Consider the following 24,567-nt stretch of genomic DNA (forward strand, 5'->3'; position numbering starts at 1 on the left):
GAATCTGAATCTGATTGTGTCTTTGGGTATTTTTCCTCAAGGTCTGTTGCAAGTGAGACTTTGATTGTACCAGTACCTCACCATACCTGTACCTCACTGTATCTGTACCTCACCGTACCAGTACCTCACCGTACCTGTACCTCACCATACCTGTACCTCACCATACCTGTACCTCACTGTACCTGTACCTCACCGTACCTGTACCTCACCTTACCTGTATCTCACCATACCTGTACCTCACCGTACCTGTACCTCACCATACCAATATCTCACCGTACCTGTACCTCACTGTACCTGTACCTCACTGTACCAGTACCTCACTGTACCTGTACCTCACTGTACCAGTACCTCACCGTACCTGTACCTCACCATACCTGTACCTCACTGTACCAGTACCTCACCGTACCAGTACCTCACCGTACCTGTACCTCACCATACCTGTACCTCACTGTACCTGTACCTCACCATACCTGTACCTCACCATACCTGTACCTCACTGTACCTGTACCTCACCGTACCTGTACCTCACCTTACCTGTATCTCACCATACCTGTACCTCACCGTACCTGTACCTCACTGTACCTGTACCTCACCGTACCTGTACCTCACCTTACCTGTATCTCACCATACCAGTACCTCACCGTACCTGTACCTCACCATACCTGTACCTCACCATACCTGTACCTCACTGTACCTGTACCTCACCGTACCTGTACCTCACCTTACCTGTATCTCACCATACCTGTACCTCACCGTACCTGTACCTCACCATACCAATATCTCACCGTACCTGTACCTCACTGTACCTGTACCTCACTGTACCAGTACCTCACTGTACCTGTACCTCACTGTACCAGTACCTCACCGTACCTGTACCTCACCATACCTGTACCTCACTGTACCAGTACCTCACCGTACCAGTACCTCACCGTACCTGTACCTCACCATACCTGTACCTCACTGTACCTGTACCTCACCATACCTGTACCTCACCATACCTGTACCTCACTGTACCTGTACCTCACCGTACCTGTACCTCACCTTACCTGTATCTCACCATACCTGTACCTCACCGTACCTGTACCTCACCATACCAATACCTCACCGTACCTGTACCTCACTGTACCTGTACCTCACTGTACCAGTACCTCACTGTACCTGTACCTCACTGTACCAGTACCTCACTGTACCTGTACCTCACTGTACCTGTACCTCACTGTACCAGTACCTCACCATACCTGTACCTCATCATACCTGTACCTCACTGTACCTGTACCTCACCGTACCAGTACCTCACCATACCTGTACCTCACTGTACCTGTACCTCACCATACCTGTACCTCACCGTACCTGTACCTCACCGTACCTGTACCTCACCTTACCTGTATCTCACCATACCTGTACCTCACCGTACCTGTACCTCACCATACCAATACCTCACCGTACCTGTACCTCACTGTACCTGTACCTCACTGTACCAGTACCTCACTGTACCTGTACCTCACTGTACCAGTACCTCACTGTACCTGTACCTCACTGTACCTGTACCTCACTGTACCAGTACCTCACTGTACCAGTACCTCACCATACCTGTACCTCACCATACCTGTACCTCACTGTACCAGTACCTCACTGTACCTGTACCTCACTGTACCAGTACCTCACTGTACCTGTACCTCACTGTACCTGTACCTCACCATACCTGTACCTCACCATACCTGTACCTCACCGTACCTGTACCTCACCTTACCTGTATCTCACCATACCTGTACCTCACCGTACCTGTACCTCACCGTACCAATACCTCACCGTACCTGTACCTCACTGTACCTGTACCTCACTGTACCAGTACCTCACTGTACCTGTACCTCACTGTACCAGTACCTCACTGTACCTGTACCTCACCGTACCTGTACCTCACCATACCAATACCTCACCGTACCTGTACCTCACTGTACCTGTACCTCACTGTACCAGTACCTCACTGTACCTGTACCTCACTGTACCTGTACCTCACCGTACCTGTACCTCACTGTACCAGTACCTCACCGTACCTGTACCTCACTGTACCAGTACCTCACTGTACCTGTACCTCACCGTACCTGTACCTCACCGTACCAGTACCTCACCGTACCAGTACCTCACCGTACCTGTACCTCACCGTACCAGTACCTCACCGTACCTGTACCTCACCGTACCAGTACCTCACTGTACCTGTACCTCACTGTACCTGTACCTCACTGTACCAGTACCTCACCGTACCTGTACCTCACCATACCTGTACCTCACCGTACCTGTACCACATCATACCTGTACCTCACCGTACCTGTACCACATCATACCTGTACCTCACAGTACCAAGACCTCACCATACCTGTACATCACCATACCTGTACCTCACCGTACCTGTACCACATCATACCTGTACATCACTATACCTGTACCTCACAGTACCAATACCTCACCGTACCTGTACCTCACCATACCTGTACCTCACCATACCTGTACCACATCATACCTGTACCACATCATACCTGTACCTCACCGTACCTGTACCTCACCTTACCTGTACCTCACCTTACCTGTATCTCACCGTACCTGTATCTCACCATACCTGTATCTCACCATACATGTACCTCACAGTACCTGTACTTCACCTTAACTGTACCACACCTTACCTGTACCTCACCGTACCAATACCTCACCGTACCTGTACCTCACTGTACCTGTACCTCACTGTACCAGTACCTCACTGTACCTGTACCTCACTGTACCAGTACCTCACTGTACCTGTACCTCACTGTACCTGTACCTCACTGTACCAGTACCTCACCATACCTGTACCTCATCATACCTGTACCTCACTGTACCTGTACCTCACCGTACCAGTACCTCACCATACCTGTACCTCACTGTACCTGTACCTCACCATACCTGTACCTCACCGTACCTGTACCTCACCGTACCTGTACCTCACCTTACCTGTATCTCACCATACCTGTACCTCACCGTACCTGTACCTCACCATACCAATACCTCACCGTACCTGTACCTCACTGTACCTGTACCTCACTGTACCAGTACCTCACTGTACCAGTACCTCACTGTACCTGTACCTCACTGTACCAGTACCTCACTGTACCAGTACCTCACCATACCTGTACCTCACCATACCTGTACCTCACTGTACCAGTACCTCACTGTACCTGTACCTCACTGTACCAGTACCTCACTGTACCTGTACCTCACTGTACCTGTACCTCACCATACCTGTACCTCACCATACCTGTACCTCACCGTACCTGTACCTCACCTTACCTGTATCTCACCATACCTGTACCTCACCGTACCTGTACCTCACCGTACCAATACCTCACCGTACCTGTACCTCACTGTACCTGTACCTCACTGTACCAGTACCTCACTGTACCTGTACCTCACTGTACCAGTACCTCACTGTACCTGTACCTCACCGTACCTGTACCTCACCATACCAATACCTCACCGTACCTGTACCTCACTGTACCTGTACCTCACTGTACCAGTACCTCACTGTACCTGTACCTCACCGTACCTGTATCTCACCATACCTGTATCTCACCATACATGTACCTCACAGTACCTGTACTTCACCTTAACTGTACCACACCTTACCTGTACCTCACCGTACCAATACCTCACCGTACCTGTACCTCACTGTACCTGTACCTCACTGTACCAGTACCTCACTGTACCTGTACCTCACTGTACCAGTACCTCACTGTACCTGTACCTCACTGTACCTGTACCTCACTGTACCAGTACCTCACCATACCTGTACCTCATCATACCTGTACCTCACTGTACCTGTACCTCACCGTACCAGTACCTCACCATACCTGTACCTCACTGTACCTGTACCTCACCATACCTGTACCTCACCGTACCTGTACCTCACCGTACCTGTACCTCACCTTACCTGTATCTCACCATACCTGTACCTCACCGTACCTGTACCTCACCATACCAATACCTCACCGTACCTGTACCTCACTGTACCTGTACCTCACTGTACCAGTACCTCACTGTACCAGTACCTCACTGTACCTGTACCTCACTGTACCAGTACCTCACTGTACCTGTACCTCACTGTACCTGTACCTCACTGTACCAGTACCTCACCATACCTGTACCTCACCATACCTGTACCTCACTGTACCAGTACCTCACTGTACCTGTACCTCACTGTACCAGTACCTCACTGTACCTGTACCTCACTGTACCTGTACCTCACCATACCTGTACCTCACCATACCTGTACCTCACCATACCTGTACCTCACCGTACCTGTACCTCACCTTACCTGTATCTCACCATACCTGTACCTCACCGTACCTGTACCTCACCGTACCAATACCTCACCGTACCTGTACCTCACTGTACCTGTACCTCACTGTACCAGTACCTCACTGTACCTGTACCTCACTGTACCAGTACCTCACTGTACCTGTACCTCACCGTACCTGTACCTCACCATACCAATACCTCACCGTACCTGTACCTCACTGTACCTGTACCTCACTGTACCAGTACCTCACTGTACCTGTACCTCACTGTACCTGTACCTCACCGTACCTGTACCTCACTGTACCAGTACCTCACCGTACCTGTACCTCACTGTACCAGTACCTCACTGTACCTGTACCTCACTGTACCTGTACCTCACCGTACCAGTACCTCACCGTACCAGTACCTCACCGTACCTGTACCTCACCGTACCAGTACCTCACCGTACCTGTACCTCACCGTACCAGTACCTCACTGTACCTGTACCTCACTGTACCTGTACCTCACTGTACCAGTACCTCACCGTACCTGTACCTCACCATACCTGTACCTCACCGTACCTGTACCACATCATACCTGTACCTCACCGTACCTGTACCACATCATACCTGTACCTCACAGTACCAAGACCTCACCATACCTGTACATCACCATACCTGTACCTCACCGTACCTGTACCACATCATACCTGTACATCACTATACCTGTACCTCACAGTACCAATACCTCACCGTACCTGTACCTCACCATACCTGTACCTCACCATACCTGTACCACATCATACCTGTACCACATCATACCTGTACCTCACCGTACCTGTACCTCACCTTACCTGTACCTCACCTTACCTGTATCTCACCGTACCTGTATCTCACCATACCTGTATCTCACCATACATGTACCTCACAGTACCTGTACTTCACCTTAACTGTACCACACCTTACCTGTACCTCATTGTACCTGTACCTCATCATACATGCACCTCACCATACATGTACCTCACAGTACCTGTGCCTCACCTTACCTGTACCTCACCTTAAGTACCTCACCTTACCTGTACCACACCGTACCTGTACCTCACCGTACCTGTACCTTACCTTACCTGTACCACATCATACTTGTACCTCACCATACATGTACCTCACAGTACCTGTGCCTCACTGTACCAGTACCTCACCATACCTGTACCTCACCATACCTGTACCTCACCGTACCTGTACCACACCGTACCTGTACCTCACCGTACCTGTACCTTACCTTACCTGTACCACATCATACTTGTACCTCACCATACATGTACCTCACTGTACCTGTACCTCACTGTACCAGTACCTCACCATACCTGTACCTCACCATACCTGTACCTCACTGTACCAGTACCTCACTGTACCTGTACCTCACTGTACCTGTACCTCACCATACCTGTACCTCACCATACCTGTACCTCACTGTACCTGTACCTCACCGTACCTGTACCTCACCTTACCTGTATCTCACCATACCTGTACCTCACCGTACCTGTACCTCACCATACCAATACCTCACCGTACCTGTACCTCACTGTACCTGTACCTCACTGTACCAGTACCTCACTGTACCTGTACCTCACCGTACCTGTACCTCACCATACCAATACCTCACCGTACCTGTACCTCACTGTACCTGTACCTCACTGTACCAGTACCTCACTGTACCTGTACCTCACTGTACCTGTACCTCACCGTACCTGTACCTCACCGTACCAGTACCTCACCGTACCTGTACCTCACTGTACCAGTACCTCACCGTACCTGTACCTCACCGTACCAGTACCTCACCGTACCAGTACCTCACCGTACCTGTACCTCACCGTACCAGTACCTCACCGTACCTGTACCTCACTGTACCAGTACCTCACTGTACCTGTACCTCACTGTACCTGTACCTCACTGTACCAGTACCTCACCGTACCTGTACCTCACCATACCTGTACCTCACCGTACCTGTACCACATCATACCTGTACCTCATCGTACCTGTACCACATCATACCTGTACCTCACAGTACCAAGACCTCACCATACCTGTACATCACCATACCTGTACCTCACCGTACCTGTACCACATCATACCTGTACATCACTATACCTGTACCTCACAGTACCAATACCTCACCGAACCTGTACCTCACCATACCTGTACCTCACCATACCTGTACCACATCATACCTGTACCACATCATACCTGTACCTCACCGTACCTGTACCTCACCTTACCTGTACCTCACCTTACCTGTATCTCACCGTACCTGTATCTCACCATACCTGTATCTCACCATACATGTACCTCACAGTACCTGTACTTCACCTTAACTGTACCACACCTTACCTGTACCTCATTGTACCTGTACCTCATCATACATGCACCTCACCATACATGTACCTCACAGTACCTGTGCCTCACCTTACCTGTACCTCACCTTAAGTACCTCACCTTACCTGTACCACACCGTACCTGTACCTCACCGTACCTGTACCTTACCTTACCTGTACCACATCATACTTGTACCTCACCATACATGTACCTCACAGTACCTGTGCCTCACTGTACCAGTACCACATCATACCTGCACCTCATCATACCTGTGCCTCACCTTAACTGTACCTCACCTTACCTTTACCTCACCATACATGTACCTCACCATACCTGTACCTGTGCACCTGACTATAACCCTGACTTGAGATTCCAGCATGGATTTTTCCAGATCTTTCACCCTCAAGCAGTGAATTCACATTTTCGAGCTCTCTCTGTCACTACACGTTCTTTTACCCTGGAACATGCAGCCTACAGCACACCTGCACAGGAAAGAAAATGCATTGTCAAAGAAAGATTTTAAGGAGAAAACAGTACTTGGAGTGGATTGTGCAGAACACAGAGCCTTGACAATGTTGAGACAGACCACAAGGAATGAAGTGAATGGAGACTCTGCAATTCAATATTTCAACTGTGCTGTACACAACACAGTGGTTGGCAGCAGATGGCTGGGGGAGGTTCAAATTACCCATTGTGTGTCCTATAAATAAATAATCATCTCTGCTACTGCTTGGAGCACCATCTGCATCCTCATTCGTAATTTGTTGCTGTGCTGTAGGTTTGCCACTTCTGCAGAATTTTTTGCTTTATTAAACTCCAGGATTTGGGCAGAAAAATAAAGAAAGATAATTTTTAGTGGGGTGATTTATTTCAGTCATCTTGTGCATGTGTGTGTGCACACATGTATCTGTGTGTGTATATGTGTGTGTGTGTGTGTGTGTGTGTGTGTGTGTGTGTGTGTGTGTGTGTGTGTGTGTGTGTGTGTGTGTGTGTATGTGTGTGTGTGTGTGTGGAGGGATCAGTGTATGTGTGTCTGTGTGTGTGTTGTGTGTGCGTGCGTGTGTGCGTGCGTGTGTCTGTGTGTGTGTGTGTGTGTGTATGGAGGGATCAGTGTGTGTGTGTTGTATGTGTGTGTATATGTGTGCATGAGAGTGTGTGTGTGGAGGGATAAGTGTGTGTGTGTGTGTGTGTGTGTGTGTGGAGGGATCAGTGTGTGTGTATGCGTGTGTTGTGTGTGTGTACATGTGTGTGTATGTGTGTGTTGTGTGTGTATATGTGTGTATGTGTGTGTGTTGTGTGTGTGGGTGGGGGCATGTGCACACTCACATATGTGTGTTTGTGGGCTAAAAGTTGCTTTCAATGTGAGTATGGTGTGTGAGACTATGAATGTGTGAGGATTGAAGTCTGTGTTCAGAGAGGTGAAAAGCTTGGCAGATGGCAGCTCAAATAACTCTCAGCAAGCTCGACACCATCCTGGACAAAATAGCCACTTATTCAGCATCCTCCCCTCACTCACCACCGGAAAGGTTCTCTCCCTCCACACTGCCACAGACTGACTGCAGTATGAACTGTTGAACTAGTGTCAGTTGTTGTTTTTCTTGTGGTTTAACTTTCTATGCTTGTTGAAAATGTTATGTAATCACCTATGAGTGTAATTGTTCAGTGAATTTTCAGTAATTGTGGTATAGCTGATTCTGTATTTTTCGATGTTTCTCTGCAGCTGTGTCACACCACTGAATCTGACTATTTCATCAGTTACCCCCCCCCCCACTGCAATGTGCTTTGTCTCTCCAGTGAGCTACTTTTCTAGTATAAGACCACAACTTCTTTGTCCTTTTTCTTTGTTCGTTTGTTCTCCTCCTCCACTTTCCTTCTCTCTCCCTTACAGTACCCTTATTAAATAAAGGTACTGTTGGTTACCCTTATTTTTCATTGTTATGAACACTTAATAAAATAGCTGTAAGTACAAGATTTATGCCTCATTCTTGACCTTCAGAGAACCCTGGACCATTGTCCCGTGGCTGGACCATTGTCCCGTGGCTGGACCATTGTCCTGTGGCTGGACCATTGTCCTGTGACTGGACCATTTTCCTGTGACTGGTCTTTCGAAGAACCCCTGGATCAATAACACGAGATATTGTCCTGTGACTGGACCATTGTCCTGTGGCTGGTCCATTGTCCTGTGGCTGGACCATTGTCCTGTGACTGGACCATTGTCCTGTGGCTGGACCATTGTCCTGTGGCTGGACCATTGTCCTGTGACTGGACCATTGTCCTGTGGCTGGACCATTGTCCTGTGACTGGTCTTTCGAAGAACCCCTGGACCAATAACACGAGATATTGTCCTGTGGCTGGTCCATTGTCCTGTGACTGGACCATTGTCCTGTGACTGGACCATTGTCCTGTGGCTGGACCATTGTCCTGTGACTGGACCATTTTCCTGTGGCTGGACCATTGTCCTGTGGCTGGACCATTGTCCTGTGGCTGGACCATTGTCCTGTGACTGGTCTTTCGAAGAACCCCTGGACCAATAACACGAGATATTGTCCTGTGGCTGGACCATTGTCCTGTGACTGGTCTTTCGAAGAACCCCTGGACCAATAACACGAGATATTGTCCTGTGGCTGGACCATTTTCCTGTGACTGGTCTTTCGAAGAACCCCTGGACCAATAACACGAGATATTGTCCTGTGGCTGGTCCTCCATGACCACAGGGTTTAAATTCAGGAACTCCTACAATAGCACTGTAGGAGTTCCTTCACCAGGAAGACTGCATGAGTCATAGGGTCATAGGGTCAAACACAGAAACAGACCATTCATCCCAACTGGTCCATTCTACCAAGATTCCCATCTAGACTAAGTCCCATTCGGCTTTTTAAACCTTTCCTATCCATGTACTTGTCTAAGTACCTTCAAAAAGCCATTAATGTGCCTGCCTCAACCACGTTCTCTGCCAGCCACAACATAACTTCCCACCATCTGCACTGACTGATGAAGACCAGTGAACTAAAAGCCTCCTTCACCTCCCTGCCTACCTGCAGGGCCACTTTCAGGGAAGCAGGTACTTGTTAGGTTTTGCAACACCAAAACTTTAAACTAATTAAATGGAAACATGGAGCTGGGAGATAACTCGTGTACATTTAGTTTCATTTTTACCTTAAGTGAGACACACACATGTGTGAAGAGGCAGTGTAATGCCATATGCTATTTACATACTTTTACATCTAACCCATATGCATTATGTAAACAACAAAGGATGCTTAATCAAACAATCTATTTATAATATTAATCCAACTCAATATAGAATGCATCAACATATACAATATATATACAGGAATATATACACAACATACTATATAATGCAACTGACACCCAGTACAAGGTAAAAGTTTAAATTGTTCCACTCAGGCCTAAAGATTTAAACACTGTGGGGGATTTTCTACTCTTGTGGTACACAGTATTTTTTGAAAAGAGGTGGGGTGTCACTCTGCATGGCAGCTGAGACATGCGGCTGTGAAACAATCTCGTGTTCTGGGGCCTCCAACGTGGTGGTTGTAGGAGTTGCTTCTGACAGTGCAGGAAGTGGATCTGACAGGTCTAGACACCTGTCTTCTCCTTTCTCTAAGATGCTCAATCAGCAATTTCATGATTAGTTGTCCTCTTGAATTTAATCCTGTAATTGTGTCCTCCAAGAAACAGAGTCCGTCTCTACATTCATGCTGCCACTGTTAGTGGAACACCCTTCTGTGGATTGAAGATGGACACTAGTGGTTGATGATCAGTAATGAGGGTGAACTCTCTCCTGTACAAATACTGGTTGCAATGCTTTAAATCCCAAAACAGACTCAAGACCTCTCTGCCAAGCTGTGCATAATTTTTCTCTGCAATGGTAAGGGAATGTGATGGAAAGGCTATGGGGCATTCACTTACGTCACTCATAACATGGCACATGACTGCACCTATTCCATAAAGCTTGGTTCACTGGACAATTTGGACCATAATGTGTGAGTACTGTTTCTGACATCACCATTTCCATTACCTTTCTGAAAACCACCTCACACTGCTTTGTCCATTGCCAATGACTTTAAGGGGTGGAGCACAGGCTAGGTTTGGCAAGAACCTGTTATAGTAAATGACAGTTCCTAAAAAGGACTGCAACTGTGATGCAATCTTTGGCCTTGGGGCATCCACCACCGCTTGAATTTTCTCAGTACACATGATAATTCCTGTGCATCAGTCGTGTGACCACAGTGAGTGATGTTTGGTTTAAAGAATTCACACTTGTTGCAACGTGCTCTAAGCCCATAACTTTCTAATCTTTTAAACAATGCATTGAGATTTTGGAGATGTTCCTTGTCGTCCTTACCATAACAATGATGTAATCCAGGTAATACTAAGGGCAGCCTTGCAGCACGTGGTCCATAACTTTCTGCTAGTGCAGGTACAGTCCACCGTGAGAGTGTGTTTTCCTTCAGAAAGGTTTGTAAAGATCCTGGGCGGAGGATAGTTACCTACTTCCAGTACTGGGTTGGTAGTGACCTTAAAATCACCACAGATCCATACTCCTTGGCTACTGGTGTTGCCATGAGCTCCACTGAACTTTGAACTTCAACTTCCGTGTGACCTAGCTCATTGGCTACTTTGTCACGGATTGTATAAGGTATAGGACAGGCTTAGCAAGCCTTGGGTGTGACATTTTCATTTAACTCTATTTTACCCTTGATACGTCTGATTTTTCCAATGCCTTCCGTAAACACTGGTGTGGCATCATCCAGTACCTTTCTTCATTTGCTTTCAGTTGATTCTATTACAGGAGATGTGACGTGCAAATGGTGGATGGATCTCCAATCAAGTTGTAGTTCTCTCAGAAAATACAACCCCACAATGCTGGTCATTCTGTTTTTAACACATACAATGTTGCTTGTTGGTTGTTGTATTTTACAGTTACCAGTGAAGATCCCACAGGAGTCACCTTTCCTCCAGTAGAAGTTCTTAGTTGTGTATCTGCAGGTTTTAGTTCAGTATCTCCGAAATTCCATTCAAGCTCAGTTTTTGAATGACTGAAACAGTCGAGCCAGTGTCCAATTCCAATTTAATTAATTTATGGTTCACGTTTGGTGTAAATCAGATTGCTTGTCTAATATTTTTCACACTTTAAATCTCAAGGCTACTCAGTCCTGTGTCACTCTTATCATTATCAGGTTTTTCATCAACAGCATGCAGACTGGTGCTCTTTTAGAAACTGCAATTTGACTTTTTATCTTTTTCTCTTCCCTGAGCAGTCTATTTATTTTTGTCTGACCGATATGCTCTTTGTCTGTGTCCTATTTTGTTGCATTTTCTGCAAATTTCACCCTTAAACCTGCATTGGTCTGGTGTCTGTGAGCCCCTGCAGTAACAGTTTGGTTGGCAAAGCAGGTTTCTGTTTAGATGTTGCAAATTTGTTTCATTCCTGACAGCAACTCAATTGTGTCTCTGTCTGCTGTTACCATCGATACAGCTATTTCAACTATTCCTTTAAATGTAAGTTGTGCTTCAATTAGAAGGAGTTTTTGAATGCTTTCCAGGAAGTGAAATCCCGCTGGTTTCCCTGGCTGTGTAAATCCAGGGAATACACACTGCGGTCCCACCACACCTGCAAGATAGAGATGGCCCTCCCACCCCAAACCCCAGTTTGTGTAGATGCTGTGTAATTTGCTACCCTGTTACAACTTGGTGCCAAGAAACAACAGACAACTAAAGGAATTATATTTATGAATCTTAATTAAACTATAGGGTTAGTAAAGAAAAGAAAGAAAAAACAAGAAGGGCCCATTCTAATTGAACAGTCAAATGTGCACAAGCTGGAGCTCATTTTGAACTTCTCTGTCACTCACGTGCTGAGCCCTCAGTCAACATAAAAGCACACACCACCTTCCGAACGTCACTTACAATCCATCCTGAACAAACGGGTCTCCCACCGGATCATATCATCTCCCACTGAACAAAAGACCCAAGACCTGAGACCTTAGTGTCCCTCGCCAAACCTCACCCCCACCAGTTCGGCCATTCTTAGTGTCCCTCGCCAAACCTCACCCCCCCCCCCCAGTTCGGCCACCCTTAGTGTCCCTCACCAAAACACCCCTCCACCAGTTCGGCCATTCTTAGTGTCCCTCACCAAACCTCACCCCCCCCCCCCAGTTCGGCCACCCTTAGTGTCCCTCACCAAAACACCCCTCCACCAGTTCGGCCATTCTTAGTGTCCCTCGCCAAACCTTACCCCCCCCCAGTTCGGCCATTCTTAGTGTCCCTCACCAAACCTCACCCCCCCCCCCAGTTCGGCCATCCTTAGTGTCCCGCACCAAACCTCCCCCCCCACCCAGTTCGGCCATTCTTAGTGTCCCGCACCAAACCTCCCCCCCCACCCAGTTCGGCCATTCTTAGTGTCCCTCACCAAACCTCCCCCCCCCAGTTAGGCCATCCTTAGTGTCCCTCACCAAACCTCCCCCCCCCCCCAGTTCGGCCATCCTTAGTGTCCCACACCAAACCTTCCCCCCCCCAAGTTCAGCCATCCTTAGTGTCCCTCACCAAACCTCCCACTCCCAGTTCGGCCATCCTTAGTGTCCCTCACCAAACCTCCCCCCCCCCCCAGTTCGGCCATTCTTAGTGTCCCTCACCAAACCTCCCACTCCCAGTTCGGCCATCCTTAGTGTCCCACACCAAACCTTCCCCCCCCCCCAGTTCGGCCATCCTTAGTGTCCCTCGCCAAACCTCACCCCCCCCCCCCAGTTCGGCCACCCTTAGTGTCCCTCACCAAAACACCCCTCCACCAGTTCGGCCATTCTTAGTGTCCCTCGCCAAACTTCCCCCCGCAGTTCGGCCATCCTTAGTGTCCCGCACCAAACCTCACCCCCCCCCCCCCCCCAGTTCGGCCATTCTTAGTGTCCCTCACCAAAACTCCCCCCCACCAGTTCGGCCATCCTTAGTGTCCCTCACCAAACCTCACCCCCCCCCAGTTCGGCCATTCTTAGTGTCCCTCACCAAACCTCCCCCCCACCAGTTCGGCCATTCTTAGTGTCCCTCACCAAACCTCCCCCCGCAGTTCGGCCATCCTTAGTGTCCCGCACCAAACCTCCCCCCCCACCCAGTTCGGCCATTCTTAGTGTCCCTCACCAAACCTCCCCCCCCCCCAGTTAGGCCATCCTTAGTGTCCCTCAACAAACCTTCCCCCCCCCCAGTTCGGCCATCCTTAGTGTCCCACACCAAACCTTCCCCCCCCCCCCAGTTCAGCCATCCTTAGTGTCCCTCACCAAACCTCCCCCCCCCCAGTTCGGCCATCCTTAGTGTCCCACACCAAACCTTCCCCCCCCCCCCAAGTTCAGCCATCCTTAGTGTCCCTCACCAAACCTCCCACTCCCAGTTCGGCCATCCTTAGTGTCCCTCACCAAACCTCCCACTCCCAGTTCGGCCATCCTTAGTGTCCCTCACCAAACCTCCCACTCCCAGTTTGGCCATCCTTAGTGTCCCACACCAAACCTTCCCCCCCTCCCAGTTCAGCCATCCTTAGTGTCCCTCACCAAACCTCCCACTCCCAGTTCGGCCATCCTTAGTGTCCAGCACCAAACCTCCCCCCCCCCCAGTTCGGCCATCCTTAGTGTCCAGCACCAAACTCCCCCCCCTCAGTTCGGCCATCCTTAGTGTCCCTCACCAAACCTCCCCCCCCCCCAGTTCGGCCATCCTTAGTGTCCCTCACCAAACCTCCCACTCCCAGTTCGGCCATCCTTAGTGTCCCTCACCAAACCTTCCCCCCCCCCCCCCCAGTTCAGCTATCCTTAGTGTCCCTCACCAAACCTCCCATTCCCAGTTCGGCCATCCTTAGTGTCCAGCACCAAACCTCCCCCCCCCCAGTTCGGCCATCCTTAGTGTCCAGCACCAAACTCCCCCCCCTCAGTTCGGCCATCCTTAGTGTCCCTCACCAAACCTCCCCCCCCCCAGTTCGGCCATCCTTAGTGTCCCTCACCAAACCTCCCCCCCCCCCCAGTTCGGCCATCCTTAGTGTCCCTCACCAAACCTCCCCACCCCAGTTCGGCCATCCTTAGTGTCCAGCACCTAACCTTCCCCCCCCAGTTCGGCCATCCTTATTGGATGACACAATTCCTCATCATCCCTTATCTTCAACGATAACTCATACAGGCCGAAAGCAGAACAGACTGCTCTTACTGCTAAATGAAAAGCCTACAGCATAACAGTAAAGATTTGAACAAGTACATTACGTAAGATTCCACAAGCTAAACGATCTCTCAGAGCATTGTTAAACCCATTACTGAACTGGCAATGCTCAGACAATCTCTTCGATTCACTCATGTACACTGAAATGGACCCTGCGGCCCCCACCTTTTGATTCCTCTTATGAAACCTAAAGTATTCTTCAAGCAACAATGCTTTCAGTTCTAAGTGTTTCTGCATTATTTTATGATATCAGCAAAGTTCATTTTGGCTGGTTTGGATGGAGCAGCCAAACCTCTAAGCAAGCTGTAAGCCTTTAAACCCAATGCACTCTGCAAAACTGGCACCCACTTTCATTGGCTATTTCAGTTGCTTTAAAATATTGCTCGATTTGCTCAGTACATCTGTTGTATACACAAACACATCAATCTTTCCAATGTAGGCCATTTTTATGATTATTTTCACCCAGTACTCACTGTTTGTGAACCTGTGAATTCTTCCATTTTTGGCTTTTTTTAAAATTCAACAGTCTCTGGCCTTTCCCAAAGAAACATGTGCTGCGTATTTTTTTACTCGACTGCTTCTCGCTGCACTTTTTTTACTCAAACATCTTGCTGAGTTTCTACAGATATGTAGTCATCTCAGATTTATTTTAAAAATTACTTGTCACCACTATTATGGTTTGTAACTCTAAAACATTAAATTAATTAAAAGAAAACATGCAGCTAGGAGATAACATGTGTACACTTAGTTTCATTTTTTCCTTTAAACGAGACACACATGATGTGGTGGCGTAATGCCGTACGCCATTTACTTACTTTTACATATAACCCGCAATACATTATGTAAACAACTAAGAATGCGTATTCAAACAATGTATTTACAATATTACTGAAATATTAAATACACTACAGTACTCTTATATCCCTCTGTCCTACAAGATTTTCTAGGGCCCCCTGTAGTGGGATAGTGGTTGAAGGCAGCACATCTCCACTTTCTCTAGGGCAATTAGTGCAGGGTACAACCAGATCCTGGAAAATTAATTTTTAAATATATGTAATCACCAGATAATCTGCTGATATGGGGAAGAACTCCCCTGCCCTGTTGTGAACAGAGATTTTGTTTCACTGTAACCATACCCAATAGCAGTGCTTGTGACAGTGCAGCCCTTCGTCAAGACCCTGGAGTGTCAGTGTGCTTAAAGATGTGCCAGGACACAGCCAGATCCTCCTCCGGCCACAGCAGTGGTCAGGGCAATGCAGGAGGAGAGGAAGTGATAATCCATGCATTTTATTGTCTATTCCCTTTCAAAATAATAGTTATGTCATCAGAATGGAATCTCAAATGTTCAACAGGATGTTTTTTTTTTGTTTATTTTAATCTCGAGCTTCATTTACAGTGTCTGGAGATAATGGTCAGCTTTACCAATGGCTTTCATCCAGGTCTGGTTGTTTTATTAATTTGCATGCTATCATGAATTAGTAAATCTAATTCAGAATCTACCACAAGTGATTTATTAACAGCAACCCCTGGAGTATTTTTAAAACAAAACAGCTTTGTGCAATGATTCAGATCGGCCAGAGTCTTAGAGTACTGGCACAGCAGAGATAATGGTTAGAGACCGCCAGTGGATGGAATGAAGACAGGAGTGAGAAGTGGGGCTACATTTGGCTGCACAGGTCTGGAAGGTGAGCAGATTTTGGGGGAGCTTGGAGTTGTGATGCTGGGAAAACTCCCAATTCCTGCCTCCCCATTCTGGTTGAGGAGTGTGCAGATCTGGGCCTGGCTGTGGGAGTGGACTTCAGCTCTCACAACCTCATACAAACCCTCATGAGCCTTCAGGTTGCCCAGAGGAACCTCGGGGAACTGGTTTTTTAATTGGAATTGTACAAATGGATGCAGTGGGGGCAATAGTTCCTGGAGTTGTGGTTTGCGCCATGGTCACACTGAACGTTAGTGGTTAGAGTCAAGTTAAGTTCAACTCCAAGTTCAAGTTAAGTTTAATTATCATTCAACCATACATGAATACATGTTCCTCTGGGGCCAAGATGCAAAATCTACACAGCACAAGATACACACAGCACAAGACACACACAGCACAAGATACACACAGTACCCGACACACACAGCACAAGATACACACAGTACAAGACACACACAGTACAAGACGCACACAGCACAAGTACAAGACACACACAGTACAAGACGCACACAGCACAAGATACACACAGAACAAGACACACACAGTACAAGACGCACACAGCACAATATACACACAGCACAAGATGCACACAGTACAAGACACACACAGTACAAGACACACACAGCACAAGATGCACACAGTACAAGACACACACAGTACAAGATGCACACAGCACAAGACACACACAGAACAAGACACACACAGCACAAGATGCACACAGCACAAGACTCACACAGTACAAGACACACACAGCACAAGATACACACGGCACAAGACTCACACAGTACAAGACACACACAGCACAATATACACACAGCACAAGATACACACAGAACAAGACACACACAGCACAAGATGCACACAGCACAAGACTCACACAGTACAAGACGCACACAGCACAAGACACACACAGAACAAGACACACACAGCACAAGATGCACACAGCACAAGACTCACACAGTACAAGACACACACAGCACAAGATACACACGGCACAAGACTCACACAGTACCAGACACACACAGTACAAGACGCACACAGCACAAGACACACACAGCACAAGACACACACAGCACAAGACTCACACAGTACAAGATACACACAGCACAAGACACACACAGTACAAGATACACACAGCACAAGATACACACAGCACAAGACACACACAGCACAAGACACACACAGCACAAGACTCACACAGTACAAGATACACACAGCACAAGATACACACAGCACAAGACACACACAGTACAAGATACACACAGCACAAGATACACACAGCACAAGACACACACAGTACAAGACTCACACAGTACAAGACTCACACAGTACAAGACTCACACAGTACAAGACACACACAGTACAAGACTCACACAGTACAAGACACACAGCACAAGATACACACAGCACAAGACACACACAGCACAAGATACACACAGCACAAGATACACACAGCACAAGACACACACAGCACAAGACACACACAGTACAAGACTCACACAGTACAAGATACACAGTACAAGATACACACAGTACAAGATACACACAGTACAAGACACACACAGCACAAGACACACACAGTACAAGATACACACAGCACAAGACACACACAGCACAAGATACACACAGTACAAGATACACACAGTACAAGACACACACAGCACAAGACACACACAGCACAAGACTCACACAGTACAAGATACACACAGCACAAGATACACACAGCACAAGACACACACAGTACAAGATACACACAGCACAAGATACACACAGCACAAGACACACACAGTACAAGACTCACACAGTACAAGACTCACACAGTACAAGACTCACACAGTACAAGACACACACAGTACAAGACTCACACAGTACAAGACACACAGCACAAGATACACACAGCACAAGACACACACAGCACAAGATACACACAGCACAAGATACACACAGCACAAGACACACACAGCACAAGACACACACAGTACAAGACTCACACAGTACAAGATACACAGTACAAGATACACACAGTACAAGATACACACAGTACAAGACACACACAGCACAAGACACACACAGTACAAGATACACACAGCACAAGACACACACAGCACAAGATACACACAGTACAAGATACACACAGTACAAGACACACACAGCACAAGACACACACAGCACAAGATACACAGAGTACAAGATACACACAGTACAAGACACACACAGTACAAGACACACACAGCACAAGATACACACAGCACAAGATACACACAGTACAAGACACACACAGCACAAGATACACACAGTACAAGATACACACAGTACAAGACACACACCGTACAAGACACACACAGCACAAGATACACACAGCACAAGATACACACAGTACAAGACACACACAGTACAAGACACACACAGCACAAGATACACACAGTACAAGATACACACAGCAAGACACACAAAGCACAAATACAAGCTGGGAAGAAAACATACTGTCACACAGAAAACACACAGTTTGAGGCCTGGTCCTTATTACAACTGAGGACACTGTTGCAGTGGGTGTATTTAAGGTGGAGGTTGATAGGTTCTTGGTAAGCCTTGATCCACCATGATCTAATGGTGGAGCAGTATCAATGGGCTGCTCCCATGTCTTATGGACACTCAGCACTCTGCTGTCTGATGCTCCAACAAACAAGGGAAGTGGGTCTGAGACATCCCACATTATAACTGTCCAATGGGGTCTGGCAAGAGAGACATACGAGATGACCACCTACCATTTCACTGCACGCCGCTTTGCCGCACCAACTCCAATGCCTTCCTGCAGCAGGCAGCCATACGCTCACTCCAAGTCCCGCTTCTCCACCCGAGAGCAGCTGGCTGCTGGGGTAGACCTGCGGTTATGAGAGTTCCCGAAGTCCAGAGCAACACACACAGAATACTGGAGGAACTCAGCTGTAGTCCAGTACTGTCCTGTCATCATAAAAAAGACACAAATGTCTTTGATTGGTCTCCGAGAGGCCGCTGCATCTAAGTGCAAACCATCTTACTGGTCACTTCCAGCGACGGGGAACAGGTCAGGGGAGTTATTTCACACCAACATGGTGCTCACTGTAAATAATTCATAAAACTGCAGCACCGGGGCTTCGTTACTAACAGAAAGCAGAATGCTGGCAGAGCTCAGTGGGCCAGGCAGCACTGTGGAGGCAAAAGACGTTGGTCAGCTTTCCGGACTGAGTGGAAAGGCGTAAGATTGCCACTAGAAGTGCAGGGGCCTGGCTTGAAACATCAGTGATGCTGAGTTCTTCCAGCATTCTGATTCTCATTCCAGGTTCCAGCATCCACAGTCTCTTTTGTCTTCAAGGACTTGTTGCAAACTGGAGATCATCGCAAGCTGCTGCTGAGCACTTTGCACAGTGCTGGGAGATTGACTGAAATTGCCCACACATACCAATCAGCTCACCTACAACTTTTCCGTATGGATCTCAACAAGTTACCTGCTCTGGGACATAGTTACAATACACAGGAACAGTCTTTCAAGTCTCTGCTATCCACCCAGTTATTCATACTTAGCCCATTTTATTCTTCTCATGGTACAATCAGCTCCTCCAGATCCCACCATTCACCCATACACTAGGGGCAATTCTCAGTGGCTAATTAACCCGCCGAGCTCCCAATCCCCCCTACTCCTCGTCTTTGTGACATGGGAGAAATCTGGAGCATCGGGGGGATTCCAGAACATCCTGTGCCACAAGCTCTGGCCCGGGCCTGGGCTGTTCCTGCAGAGACATGGGAAGCAGCTCCTTCAGTGGCAAACCTCTAGAGACAAGGCTGCCCACGGACAGGCAGAGCTCGGGCCTTCCACAGCACTCAGACTTTACACCACCATGCAAATCTGCGCTCTCATCCAGGCCGAAGGTTTGTTACAATCTGTGTATGTTCAGAAGCAACATCTCTCACTCAGACTGCAGCTAGCTGCCCAGTGATCAGGTCAGCCATTGCTCAGAGATCCAATAGTTTTCCATTGGGACGTTGGTGCTGCTGACAACATCCAATGTCTGTCCTTCATGGAATCACAGAAATCCCACCACACAAGGGGCTACTTGGCCCATCATGTCAGTGCCAGTTGAGAAGGAGCCTGATCTCACCCGCTTGGGCCCAGCACTTCACATCCAAATCTTGTTTAAATGTGCGGAGCGTCTCTGTCTGTAACAGTGAATTTCAGTCCTCCGCTTTCCTCTTGGGGAAACATATTCCCACCTCCCCTCAGATTCCTCTATCTGTTACTTTTAATCTCTGCCCGTGTCCGACCCTCTGCTGAAGGAAACAACCACTTTAAAAACAAGCATGTACAAAATATCTTAAACATAAAAGATCCTGCAGGTGCTGGGGTTCAGCACAAATAGTCCTGTTGAAGGGTCTCAGTTCAAAATGTTGCCTGTCTCCTTGCCATCATAGATGCTACCTGAATTGCAGAGTTCCTTCAGCATTTTGTGTGAATCATATATACCTGTCTCCAACTCTTTCTCCTTTTCTCTCTCCCTCGCCTTTTTTCTATCTCTCCGTCTCCCTTTTTCTTTCTTTCCTTCTCTCTCCCTCTTTCTCTCTAGCTCTCTCTATATAGATACACAAATGTGTAGAAACATAGAAAAACTACAGCAAGACTGGAAAGGAAGGAGAAAGAAGCCAGAATAAGGCAAGGAGTATGGGCCAAGGGTAAAGGAGGAGGGGCACTGGGGGAGATAATAGGCAGGGGAGGAGAAAAGAAGAGGTAAGGGTAGGGTGCAGAGTGAAGAACTGAAAAAGGAAGGGGGAGAGGGAAGAAGTGAAAGGATGAAGGAGAAATCATTGTTCATGCCATCAGATTGGAGGTTATCCAGATGGAATACGTGGTGTTGCTCCTCTAACCTGAGAATGGCTTCATCGTGGCAGTAGAGGAGACCATGGACTGACGTGATGGAATGGGAATGGGGGTTTGAATTAAAATGGTTGGCCATCGGAAATCCTGCTTTTTGTATATGGAGTGGAACAGCAATCCCCTCAGTGCCCCTACTCCTTCCCTTTTACCCTTGGTCCATTCTCCTCTCCTATCAGGTTCCTTCTTCTCTAGTCCATAACCTTTTCCACCTATCACTTCCCAGCTTTCTACTTCAGCCCCCTCCCCCTCCCCTACTTACTTGGCTTCACCTATCATCTTCTAGCTTGTCCTCCTTCCATCCACCCACCTTCATATTCTGGCTTCTTTTTTTCCATTCATAATGAAGGGTCTTGGCCCAAAATGTTGACTGTTCATTCATTTCCATGAATACTGCCTGACCTGCTGAGTTCTTCCTATAGTGATGCATTGGGACAGCTACATCCCTGCTTGGACCAACCTATTCAACTCAGCTCACTACTTCAATGTAGCGACACTAAGACCACTTCGAGCATTTTGCACTAAAGTGGACTTGGTTGCTTTTGTCCTAATTGTATTCTTTATTCCAAAAAATGTATATAAAATGCCCTCTTCTCATTGCTACCACCAGCGAGGAGGTACAGGAGCCTGAAGGCACGCACTCAATGATTCACGAACAGCTTCTTCCCCTCAGCCATCAGATTTCTGAATGGACATTAAACCCTTGGACACGACGTCACTACTTTTCCCCTCTTTTTTCACTACTTATTTAACTATATATATAAAAAACCATGTACACATATACACACACATTTTATTATAATTCCAGTTTATATTGTTATGGATTGCAATGTACTGCTACCACATAACAATAAGTATCACAACAGAACTGACTCCAACCACTGGAGAGTTTTCTGCTATGATGCCCACTGAAGTCAGATTTACCAGGGCTCCTTGATGCTACACCTGCTCAACTGCTGCACTGATGCTAAGAGAAGTCATGCTCTATGTCCATTTCAATTCTCTGCCCTCCAATCATCTCTTCCTTCTGTAAGTCAGCTGCCTACACTGTAGTTCCAGTCATGCTGTCTTATCCGAGCTCACTGCCCCACCCTCTGATCACTCTTTACTTTGGCACCATCCACATCCCCACTTCTCTCACCCTCATCTCAACATGCCGCCTTTGTAAACAAAAGTGGGCCAATTAGTTCAGAGTCAGAATCAGGTTTAACATCACTGGAGTGTGTCAAGTAACGTGTTGTTATGCGGCTGCAGTACATTGCAATACATAATAACAACAACTGAATTACAGTAAGTAATATAATACTTAAAAAGTTAAAATGAATAAGTAGTGCAAAGAGAGAAAAAATAGTGTGGCAGTTGGAAATATATGCTTTCAGAATATAGACATCATGCTACCCCAATGAATTACAATGGAGTGGCCACCTTTGATGTCTTGGTCTCCAATAACACCATTATCATCTCTCAGCTTGGCCACATGCACTGCATACAAGAACTTGTATTCACATGGCTGTTGTGACATGGTGACAGGAAGCAAGTTTCCTCAAACATTTTAACCTGATTTAATGGCAAGCTTAAGGATCATAAGGAGCATCATAAATAATGAAGTGGTTGCACAGAGCAGAGGAGTTTTGGAGGATTTCTGAGATTTGGTCCGCGACATTGAAAGGCAAAGCAGCTAATGTGGAACTAGGAACCCTGTGCAAGTGCAAGAGGCTGGAATTGGGGAAATGTGACTATCTTGGAGAGCGGCTCGAATGGGGGAAGATTTCTGGGAGTGCTAGGCCCAAGGAGAGTTAGAAACAAGGAGTGAAGGCATTTCCTATCCAGAAACCAAAGTAAATGGCTCCGAACTAATTGGCTCATTTTTTTTACAAAGGCAGCATGTTGAGCAACATAGAGGAGAATGAAGCTGGGTAGCAGAGTCACTGGCTGAACATGGAAACAGACCTTTCAGCCCTTCAAGTCTGTGCCAACCATCAAACATCCACTTACACCAATCCTACATTCATTCTGTTATATTCTGTCCATGTTCCCATCAACTTCCCCCGATTCCACTCCTCATCTACACACTGGGACAAGTTACAGTGACTGGTTACCTGCCAACTGCAGCCAAACTTTACAGATAGCAGTAAACAGTCATGTATCTAGGCAAGGGTATCAGTGGGAGGAGGGCAGAGAGTCAGCAATGTTCCCGCCATGCTGCATGGGTGCATGGCCGCACAGTAACTGAAATGCTCCCGTGCACATAACCTTTGTTGATGCACTGCTGTAATTTTATTTTGTATGATATTAATACAGTTTTGACATTATGCATTTTGAAATGTTAATATAATTGTGAAATACCCTGTAATTAATTGTTTTAATAAATATAGTCCATAAATTTTCTAAGTAATAAACCTTTACTTTGAAACATTTTAAAGCTTCAACGTATTTACATTGTCCGTGTTTCATGTTACAAATTGTAACAATATGCACAGAATGGGTTGGTTGCTCATTTTTAATAAATTGCTGCCCTGCTGAATACCAACGCCATCTAGTCAAAACATTCTACTTTTGCTTTGACTGCCTAACATTGTTTACTTGAGTTCTGTGTTGTGCCTTGTATTTGTTAGGGGTGAACATTTCTATATTCTGACTTTAAAGGCAGAAGAGAAAAAGTTTACAAGTGTGGAAGATTTTCTTTGTTGTACTGAATTTCATTAATTAACAAACACAATCAAAAGTACGAGATATTTCATTTTCATTGTAAATATTCATAGTATGAATGTTACAAAAAGAACATTTAAAGTGCCACACAATTTTGGAGCTGTGCAAAAAATTTCTGCTCAGGGCAATGATTGGTCCATATAACTGTAGAACAAAATTGGAGGGAATGCTGGATGTTATGGAGGAGAGATTAAATAACCTCGTGGATGCTGAGGTTAGATGTGGTTCCATATGCAGGGTCCCAAGGACGCAACTACTGGCCCATTGCACCAGTACTGTGGAAACCAGAGGAATATAGGAGGTGAATTATTCACCAGAGGTGTTGGAATGCTTGAGGGAGTCACCATTGCACATATAGTATTTGAGTCATC

At 47.0% G+C, this 24,567-nt stretch overlaps 1 long non-coding RNA gene across 2 annotated transcripts in view; it reads right to left on the bottom strand.

The window, feature by feature from the left end:
• LOC132382354 (uncharacterized) overlaps nucleotides 1-24,567 on the bottom strand; it is a 113,780-nt gene that overhangs the window by 71,496 nt on the left and 17,717 nt on the right. For both annotated transcript variants that reach the window (XR_009508292.1, XR_009508290.1), the window contains exon 2: nucleotides 19,350-19,545. This is a non-coding gene — a long non-coding RNA (uncharacterized LOC132382354). The remainder of the gene's footprint in view (nucleotides 1-19,349; nucleotides 19,546-24,567) is intronic.

This window comes from Hypanus sabinus, chromosome 2 (assembly GCF_030144855.1).
Source record: "Hypanus sabinus isolate sHypSab1 chromosome 2, sHypSab1.hap1, whole genome shotgun sequence".
NCBI lineage: Eukaryota > Metazoa > Chordata > Chondrichthyes > Myliobatiformes > Dasyatidae > Hypanus > Hypanus sabinus.